This window comes from Microcaecilia unicolor, chromosome 3 (assembly GCF_901765095.1).
Source record: "Microcaecilia unicolor chromosome 3, aMicUni1.1, whole genome shotgun sequence".
NCBI classification, from domain to species: domain Eukaryota; kingdom Metazoa; phylum Chordata; class Amphibia; order Gymnophiona; family Siphonopidae; genus Microcaecilia; species Microcaecilia unicolor.
Window position 1 is genome coordinate 224,369,529 of NC_044033.1, and position 10,024 is coordinate 224,379,552.

Genomic DNA, 10,024 nt, shown 5'->3' on the forward strand with positions numbered 1-10,024 from the left:
TAGTTCTTATAATATCCTATTGATTGCATCAACGGAACTGAATATAAAGTAGAACAATTGCAGAATCAATGGTAGTAATGGTAGAATAAGCCAATTATACTAAACTAACCCACTTGGAGAAATTGATGTGCGCATCCAATAATTTTTCAGATGCACATTTCGGACATGCGCCAAAAATGAAATTACCATAAGAGCCATGCGATAGGTTGGCAGTAACTCCATTTTGGCGCGCGCTGGGAGCACATAAATGCTTACATGGCTTAGTAAAAGGGCCCCATAGAGTTCTTGGACTCAACCAAGATAATAAAGAAGCTATATTATTTGTTAGTATGTTTGGTGAAAAGAAATCCAGCAATTTTCTAGCAAAATGGTTTCTGTTCAGCGCTGCATATGTCTAGTAGCGCTATAGAAATGATAAGTAGTAGAGTTGCTCTCACACCAAGCTTCAGTACGGGTCAAGCTCCCTAGGTCATCCTCGTCATTAACTTTTAGCAAGGCAGAGAAGGTAAAATTATGTCTTACCTGATCATTTTCTTTCCATTAGTCCCTCAGATCAATCCAGAGACTTGTAGGTTATGCCCCTCCTCTAGCAGGTTAGATAGAGAGAACTCACAAGTTTGCCTCAAGAGGGCATGTGCAGCCACCTAACTTCAGTATACACGATACCAAAGCAGTAAGAAATTAAACCATAGAACAGTCTCCTGCCTCTATAACTGCAGCATAAACGTGGGAGAAACTCTCCAAGCTGTGCTATACATAACAATGTGTAACTATAAACTCACTTTAAACCCTGTAACCGTTCAAATGAAAAGGAACATGAACAGAATCGAATGAATCATACTGTTTTCTATCAGATACTACGACAACGAATCCCAGGGAGGGCCTCTGGATTGATCTGAGGGACTAATGGAAAGAAAATGATCAGGTAAGACATAATTTAGCTTCCATAGCATCCCCAGATCAATCCAGAGACTTGTGGGATGTACCAAAGCAATCCTCAGCAAGGGTGGGACCGGCCAACCGTGGCCGCCAAAACCGACACCCCGAAATTCGCCTCCCACCGAGCCGCAATATCCAGACGGTAATGTCTTGCAAAGGTGTGCAGGGACGACCAAGTCGCCGCCTTACAAATGTCCTTGCACGGCACAAATGCAACTTTGCAAAAGAAGTAGCCTGAGCTCTTGTGGAGTGTGCACGAATGTTAAGAGGCGAAGACTTCCTCATCAACAGGTAAGCCGACGCAATCGCATCCCCAAGCCATCGCGCCACCGTCGCCTTAGAGGCCATGTGCCCTTTCTTATGTCCTGCAAACAGCACAAATAGATGATCTGAGGTCCGAAAAGAATTAGTCGCCTCCAGATAACCCAGGAGGACCCTCCTAACATCTAAGCATCAGAACGCTCGAAAGTTGTCAGGGTAATCTTCGCACTTGAAAGACGGCTACACCACTTCTTGGTTAACATGAAAACGCGAAACCACCTTAGGCAGAAAGGACGGCACCGTCCTTATTGAGACTCCCGCTTCCGAAAAACAAAGAAAAGGGTCTCTACACGACAACGCCTGAATCTCCAACACTCGTCTAGCTGAAGCCATTGCCACCAGAAAAACTGTCTTCAATGTGAGATCATTCAGAGATTCTTTACTCAGGGGCTCAAATGGGGGCCGTTGCAGTGCCCTAAGGACCAGATTCAAATTCCACTCCGGCACTACCAGAACTCGTGGGGGTCTCAAGTGTCCTACTCCCCGACGAAATTGAACAACATCCGGATGAAATGCTACGAAATGCCTCCCCAACCGACCTCTAAAGCAGGCCAAAGCCGCTACCTGAACCTTCAATGTACTTAGCGATAACTCCTTATCCATCCCCTCTTGCAAGAAAGCTAAAATCACCCCAAGAGAGGATGACTGAGGAGGAATGCCAGCCGCCGAGCACCAAGAAACAAACGTTCTCCAGACCCTGGCATACGCAGTAGAAGTAGAACGTTTGCGTGCCTGCAACATTGTCTCAATAACTGCTTCTGGGTATCCTTTACTCCTCAGACGCGACCTTTCAATAGCCAGGCCATAAGCCCAAATGGCATGCGATCCTTCATGACTACCGGACCCTGAAACAGAAGATCCGGCAAATGAGACAGATGAAACGGCTCGTCGATCAGAAGATGAACTAGATCCTCATACCAAGGACACCTGGGTCAATCCGGCGCCACCAAAATCACTGGCCCCAGATGACGGGAGATTCTGCCCAGTGATCGACCGAACATCGGCCACGGGGGAAAAATATACAGCAGTTCCAACGGCCACGGCTGGAGAAGAGCATCTACGCCCTCAGAGCCGAACTCCCTGCCCCTGCTGAAAAACCGGGACACTTTGGCATTGGCGCAACGAGCCATCAGATCCAGTACCGAAGTCCCCCAACGATCCAAAATCAGTTGAAAGGCTGTCGGGGAGAGTTCCCACTCCCCGGCATCCAACCGGTTTCGACTGAGGAAGTCGGCCTGCACATTGAGGACTCCCGCTATGTGAGCAGCTGACAACAACACTAGATGGGACTCCAACCAATGACAAAGCACCGCCGCCTCCTGCGCCAGCGGAGCACTTCGGGTTCCCCCCTGCCGATTAACATATGCTACCGCCGTCGCGTTGTCGCAGAGCACTCTTACTGGCTGGTTCTTGAGCAACCCTTCGAATGCCAACAGTGCCAGCCTGATTGCCCGAAGTTCCAATAGGTTGATCTGCAACTTGACTCCGCCATCGTCCAACTCCCCTGAGCCGCATGCCCTAGACAGTGAGCCCCCCAGCCAACCAGACTGGCATCCGTTGTCACCACACGCCACTCCGGCGTTTCCAGGGGCATGCCTCAAAGCAAATTCTCTGCCCTGACCCACCATCATAGAGCAAAACGAGCTCTAGGAGTCCAGGGAATTCGAATCACATATTCCTTGGACAGCGGAGACCAGCAGCTGAGAAGATGCCATTGCAACGGACGCATGTGACTCCGAGCCCATGGGACAACCTCGATCGTCGCAGCCATTGATCCGAGCAACTGGACATAGTCCCAGGCTCATGGAGCTGGAGCCTGAAGGATGGAAGAAACTTGCTTCACCAACTTCAACCGGCGCTGTTCCGGAAGAAAAACTCTGCCCAGATGGGTGTCGAGACGTACTCCCAGATACTCCAGAATCTGAGTTGGAATAAAATGACTCTTTTGTACATTTATCACCCAACCAAGAGACTGAAGCAACTCAATCACTGACTGTGTCGCCTGCAAACATTCTGCGTGAGACGGGGCGCGAATCAACCAATCGTCGAGATAAGGATGAACTTGCCTTCCTCTGGCCCGCAGGAAAGCCGCCACTACCACCATTACCTTGGAGAACGTGCGCAGCGCCGTGGCTAGGCCAAACAGCATGGCTCTGAACTGGAAATGCTGCCCCAATACCACAAAACGCAGAAACCTTTGGTGAGGAAGCCATATAGGAATATGCAAGTAGGCCTCCTTTAGATCGAGAGCTGCCAAGAATTCTCCCGGCTGAACTGCTGCTAGTACTGACCGAAGGGTTTCCATCCTGAAGTGCCGCGCCGCAAGTGCCCTGTTGACTGCCTTGAGATCTAATACTGGACGAAAGGCCCCTCCTTTCTTTGGCACTACGAAGTAAATAGAGTAGCGACCCTGGCCGATTTCGTCCACCGGCACCGGCACCACTGCCTCCAGGCAAAGCAACTCTGCCAAGGTATCCCTCACGGCCGCGCACTTTACCGCAGACTTGCAAGGGGACTTGAGAAAACTGTCTCTCAAGGGACGAGCAAACTCCCACTTGTAGCCATCTCGTATAATATCCAGTACCCATTTGTCTGTAATTACCCTGGCCCATTCTTCTCCAAACTGGGACAGCCGTTCCCCTATCGCGGGAGAAGACTGGACCAGGGCCCCATCATTGCGTACCTCTGCCTCCTGGCTGACTTCAGGGAGCGGCAGGGGAGATTCTGCACTCCTGATGAAAGGGCTGCTGCTGTTTCTGAGAAAACCGGGACTTTTGAAAGCCCCCTACCCTCCCGGGCCTAAAGCGCGGCTGAAATGGTCTCGCCTAGGACTTAGATTTATCTTCCAGCAACCGACCTTTGGAGTCTCCAAGATCCTTCACTATCTGAGCCAGTTCCTGCCCAAACAGGAGCTTCCCCTGTTTGGAAGTTGGGCAGTTGGGCCAACCAAGACTTAGAAGGCAGATCAGCTTCCCAATGCTTTAACCAAATCCAGCGTCGAGACGAAACCGCCAAAGAAACTCCCTTAGCGGAGGCTCTAAGAATATCGTATAAGATATCAGCCAAATAAGCTAAGCCCGACTCCAGGAGCAGAAGTACTTCAATCAGATCATCCGGGGCTGCCACCTTCTGGACCCAAGACAAGCACGCTCTAGCCGCATACGAGCCGCAGACCGAGGCCTGTAGACTCAATGCTGCCACTTCAAACGAAGCCTTGACCGATGCCTCGAGCTTCTTCTCTTGCGGGTCTCAGAGCTGCACCGTCTACGGGTAATGCGGTCTTCTTAGCTACGGCTGAACTCACAGAATCTACCACCGGCATTCTCAAAGATTCTAAGTCCTCCTGTCTTAACGGACAAAGCTTGGCCATAGCCCGGGCCACTCGAAGACCGGCCTCAGGAGAATGCCACTGTGCCCAAATGAGCACTTGCATCGCCTCGTGGATATAAAAAGATCTCGACGGAGCCCTAGTGCCCGACATGAATGAAGAGCTGACCGCGTCCGTAACCGCGGGTTCCGGAGCCAAGAGATTCAAGACTTGTAAAGCCTGCATAATGAAGGGAAGCAGCTCTTCTCTTCTAAAGAGCCTCGCCACGGTGGGGTCATCCCCCTCTCCCGCGGGCAATTCCCCCTCCTCCAGGGCCTCTGGAAAGGACTCCCCTGACCCTGGGTCACCATCCGACTCTGAATGTCCCGAATTGGAAAACGCAGGCTCCTCAAAATTCAAACGGCTCCTTTTGGTTGGCTTCTGAACCAGCTCTGAGCTCGCGGGCACCGGACCCCCCCCCCCCCCAAAATGCCTGCTGGATGACGCTCCCCCTTGGAGTGCAGTAAAAATGCCTTGTGCATGAGCAGCACAAATTCCAGGGAAAATCCCCCTATCCCCATGCTGTTTCCCTAAGACACGGCCCTAGCTGATCCTGCTGCCGCGCTCTCTTGACCATGCGGCTTGAGAGAGAAAATGGCGCTGGCGGAGACACGCGCCGACCCAGACCTACCCTTTCCCGCCAAGTCCGTATCGCTTTCCTCCGGTGCAACAGAACCCAACACGCGGTCTCCCTAATCCGAAGCGGACTTTTCCAATCCCACGGAACAGGCTTCGCAGGCCCCCGACGCCGATCTCTGCGCCCCACATCGCGAACAGCGCTTCACCGATTCCGACGGAACAGACATGGCAAATAGCCTTACCTTGTCTCCTCAGTCACAATCCTGCTCACGTTCTAATAAATCTGAACGGAAAGCTGTCTCAGCAAGCAAATTTCAAACCGGACTGCAGACCAGTTCCGTCTGTCTTTTCTTTTTTTTTTTTTTTTTAAAGAGGCAGGAGACTAATACAGCCAATTCCAACTAAAGCACTAAATTAGTCAGGCTGACAGGGGGAGAAGGGTAGAGACCTGGCACCACCAGGTGTAACCCAAAATGTGCTCCAGCAACTCAATCCCAACAAAGCACAACACCCCCGAGGGAATGGGATAGGAGCCTGAGTACCACAGAGCTGCACTGTATGCTTCCTTCTACCTGCTAGATAGAGAGAATACTGAAGTTAGGTGGCTGCACATTCCCTCTTGAGGCAAACTTCTGAGTTCTCTCTATCTAACCTGCTAGAGGAGGGGCATAACCCACAAGTCTCTGGATTGATCTGGGGACATTATGGAAGGGTAATTATTAGCTTATTTTACCCAAGTAATTGAGCATTTATCCAGGAAAATTACTTTGACAATCACCCTCCATATCACTAGCTTTGGTCTTTGTCTTTCTTTCCCTTTCTTTCTCATTTCTCTGTTTTTCTTTTCTTCATTCTCCCCATTTTTTCAGACTATGAAACTAAAATAAGCATGTATTAGACATCAAATTTTTAAATATCTGATTCTTGTATAGTCCTCTCTGTTTTTTATATATTCATAATAATCATCATACTGACACCTGGTATTGATAGGTCAGTGATTCACACCTGCTTGTCCTTCTTTTCAACCACTATTCAGTCTGATATATTATGTGCTAAGGGATTTTAGGATACAAATGGACAAGTATCTTGCACATATTAAACATGATTTAGAGGATTTAAGATGAGAAAAAAAAACAAGTGTGAATCACTTAACAGTAGAGTTGATGAGAAATGTCTATAGAGGAAAAAGGCAACAGTAATGTGGCAGTCCAGCATCAATGTTGGAGTTCATAGACAGGGGTCCATGAAAAAAAAATGTAGCAATAGGTTACTTAATCAAAACCACCAATTCACTTACATTTCTAGTAAATAATCCTTTTCTCATCTGTTGGTAGAAAGGAACTATTGATGAGAAAAGTTGTCTATGTATTACAAATAGCAAGCAATAATAATTTAAACCACATTATATAGAGAATTATTAGAACACTAGTAAAAAAGGCCCGTTTCTGACACAAATGAAACGGGCTCTAGCAAGGTTTTCCTCGGAGTGTGTATGTTTGGGAGAGTGTATGTGAGAGTGACTGTGTGTGAGAGAGAGAGTGAAAGTGTGAGTGTGTGTGTGTGAGAGAGAGAGAGTGAGTCTGGGTGTGAGTGTGTCTGTCAGAGTGTGTGTGTGAGAATGAGAGTGTGTGCAAGTACGTATGTGAGACACAGTGTGAGAGAGTGTGTGTGTGTGTGTGTGTGTGTGTGTGTGTGTGTGCGCGAGAGAGAGTGTGTGTGAGACACAGATTCTCTGTGAGAGTGAGTGTATGAGACCAAGCGAGTGTGTGAGTGACTGTGTGACACATAGAGAGTGAATGTGATACAGTGTGAGACAGAGTGTGTGAGAGTGTGAGTCAGAAAGACATTGTATGTGAGAGAGAGAGTGTGTGTGTGACAGAGATACCTCCCTTCCTCTCTCTCTCTCTCTCTCTCTCTGGTGTCAGCCCCCCCACCTCTCTGTTGTCTGAGATTCCCGCCACTGCACCCAAGCAATTGGTGTGCTGGAGGAGGGGGAGAGAGAGAGTGTGTGTGGGGGGGGATGTGTTGGGGGGGTTCAGCTTGGAAGAAGAGGGGTGCGGGGGGTTCAGGAAGTGCTACCAGATGTGAGTAAGAGAGTGAGTGTGTGGGGGGGTGGGTTCATGAAGCGATGCCAGATGACAGAGTGAGTGAGTGTGTGGGGGGGGGAGGGCAGGGGGTTCAGGAAGCGCTGCCAGATGAGAGAGAGAGAGAGAGAGAGAGTGAGTGTGTGTGTGTGTATGGGGTTTCAGGAAGCGCTGCCAGATGAGAGAGAGTGTGTGTGTGTGTGTTTGGGGGGGGGGGGGGGTTCAGGAAGTGCTGCCAGATGAGAGAGAGTGAGTGTGTGTGTGTATGGGGTTTCAGGAAGCGCTGCCAGATGAGAGAGAGTGTGTGTGTTTTGTGTAGGTATGTTGGGGGGGGTTCAGTTTGGAAGAAGAGGGATGTGGGGGTTCAGGAAGTGCTGCCAGATGAGTGAGTGAGTGTGTGGGGGGGGCGGTTTATAAAGCATTGCTAGATGAGAGTGAGTGTGTGTGTTTGGGGCGTGGGTTCAGGAAGCACTGGCAGAAGAGTGAGAGTGTGTGTGTGAGGGGGGAGGGTTCAGGAAGCGGGGCCAAATGAGAGTAAGTGTGCGGGGGGGGGGGGTTCAGGAACGGCTGCCAGATTAGTGAGTGAGTGTGTGTGTGGGGGGGGGAGGGGCATGGGTTTCAGGAAGCGCTGCCAGATGACAGAGAGTGAGTGTCTGTGTGTGTGTGTACGGTGGTTTCAGGAAGCGCTGGCAGATGAGAGAGAGAGAGTGTGTGGGGGGGAGGGGGGTTCAGGAAGCGCTGCCAGATGAGAGTGAGAGAGAGAGTGTGTGTGTGTGTGTGTTGGAGGGGTGTGTGGGTGTGTGTGTGTGTTGGGGGTTTCAGCTTGGAATAAGAGGGGTGTGTGGTGCTGCCAGATGAGTGAGTGTGTGTGGGGGGGGGCGTTTTATCAGCGTTTCCACATGAGAGTGTGTGTGGGGGGGTGGTGGTTCAGGAAGCGCTGCCATATGAGAGACTGAGTGTGTGTGTGTGTGTGTGGTGGGGGGGGTTGCTAGATGAGTGAGTGGGGGGGGGCAGGGATTTCAGGAAGCGCTGCCAGATGAGAGAGTGTGGACTTGGAAAAATTCCGCATTTTTAGGTATAACTTGTCTGGAATGTTTTTACGTTTAGGGAGCGTGCCAGGTGCCCTTGACCTGGATTGGCCACTGTCGGTGACAGGATGCTGGGCTAGATGGACCTTTGGTCTTTCCCAGTATGGCACTACTTATGTACTTATGTACTTATGTACTTATGTGTGTGTTTTGGGGGGGGGGGGGGCGTTGAGGAAGTGTGGCCAAATGAGAGTGAGTGTGTGTGTGAGTGTGCCAGATGAGTGAGTGGGGGGGCAGGGGTTTCTGGAAGTCCTGGCAGATGAGAGAGTGTGTGTGTGTGTGTGCGTGTGTGTGTGTTGGGGGAGGGCATTGAGGAAGTGTGGCCAAATGAGAGTGAGTAAGTGTGTGTGTGGGGGGGGGGGGGTTCAGGAAATGCTGCCAGATGAGAGAGAGTGAGTGAGTAAGTGAGTGTGTGTGTGTGTGTTGTATAGTTCAGTTTTGTGGGGGGGGGGATCCTGCTTTGAAGAAGAACGAAGGAAGCGCCTCCTCCACGCTATGCACCCCCCCCCCCCCGCCATCCCACCCACCGCGATGTACCCACCTGCCGCCATCGCACCCACCGTCGCGTAGTTTTGCTGGCGGGGTTCTCAAAATCCCGCCAGCAGAAGTCCTGTGTTGTCTGCTGAGTCTCACTCCAGTGATCTTCGGCGTTGCTAGCCTGTGCAGGGCGGGGTTCTGTGTGTCTGACGTCCTGCACGTGCAGGTCATCAGACGCACAGAAGCCCTGCCTGCACAGGCTAGCAACGCCGAAGATGATGCCATAGTCAGCAGACAGGACTTGTGCTGGCGGGGTTTTGGTTCCTCCGCCAGCAAAGCAACGCAACGGTGGGTGGCTTGGGGGGTGTTGCGGGGCATCTTTTGAACTGCAGCTTTGTGGGGGGCGGCGCGGGGGGGTGCTGGACGTCCAGCATTCTGTGGGTGGGGCTTCTACTCCGGAGCTTTGGTGGGTGGCTTGGGGGGGGGTGTTGGACCTCGAACAGTGGTCTCCGGAGTCATTTGGACTCCGGAGCTTTGGAGGTTGTTTCCCTCCAGATTTTTTCCGCCGGTGGGTCAGGAGGTTGGTAGCCTGCGTTTCCTAGGCAGGGGGAGGAGTAGGGAAACACGCTCCACCTGCTTGGTTGCGATCCCTTCCTTTAGTTTACTGACTGTTTTCCGCCCTCGTCATCATGACGTTTGACGCGAGGGCGGGGCAAGGGTCAGTGAAGTGGCTTCACCACCATGAATCCACGAACCCTTCAGGGAGTGACTGAGTGACTTCAGAATGTTGTCTTCAGAACGTTGAGGGTGAGTTTTATTATAGTAGATAATTAGACTGGGTTTACTTTTCCTAAGTCCCTGCTTTAAGTCCAGTGTTCACATAGAAATCTAGATAGCTAAGTCTATCACAGTGCAATCCAGCATAGTGGCCAGTAGCTAGAAGATAGAAACATCAAAAACTTGATTGTATTCCGTTATAAAATACATTGACAGTTCTTATAGTATCCTTTTGATTGTATCGATGAAACCGAATATAAGTAGAATAATTGTGGAATCAATGGCAGTAATGATGCAGTAAGCCAATTATACAAAACAGGAGGCTTGATTTCAGATTATATAATTATCCTAAACAGTCTCCATCTTCAACAAGTTGAAAATACAAATCTAAA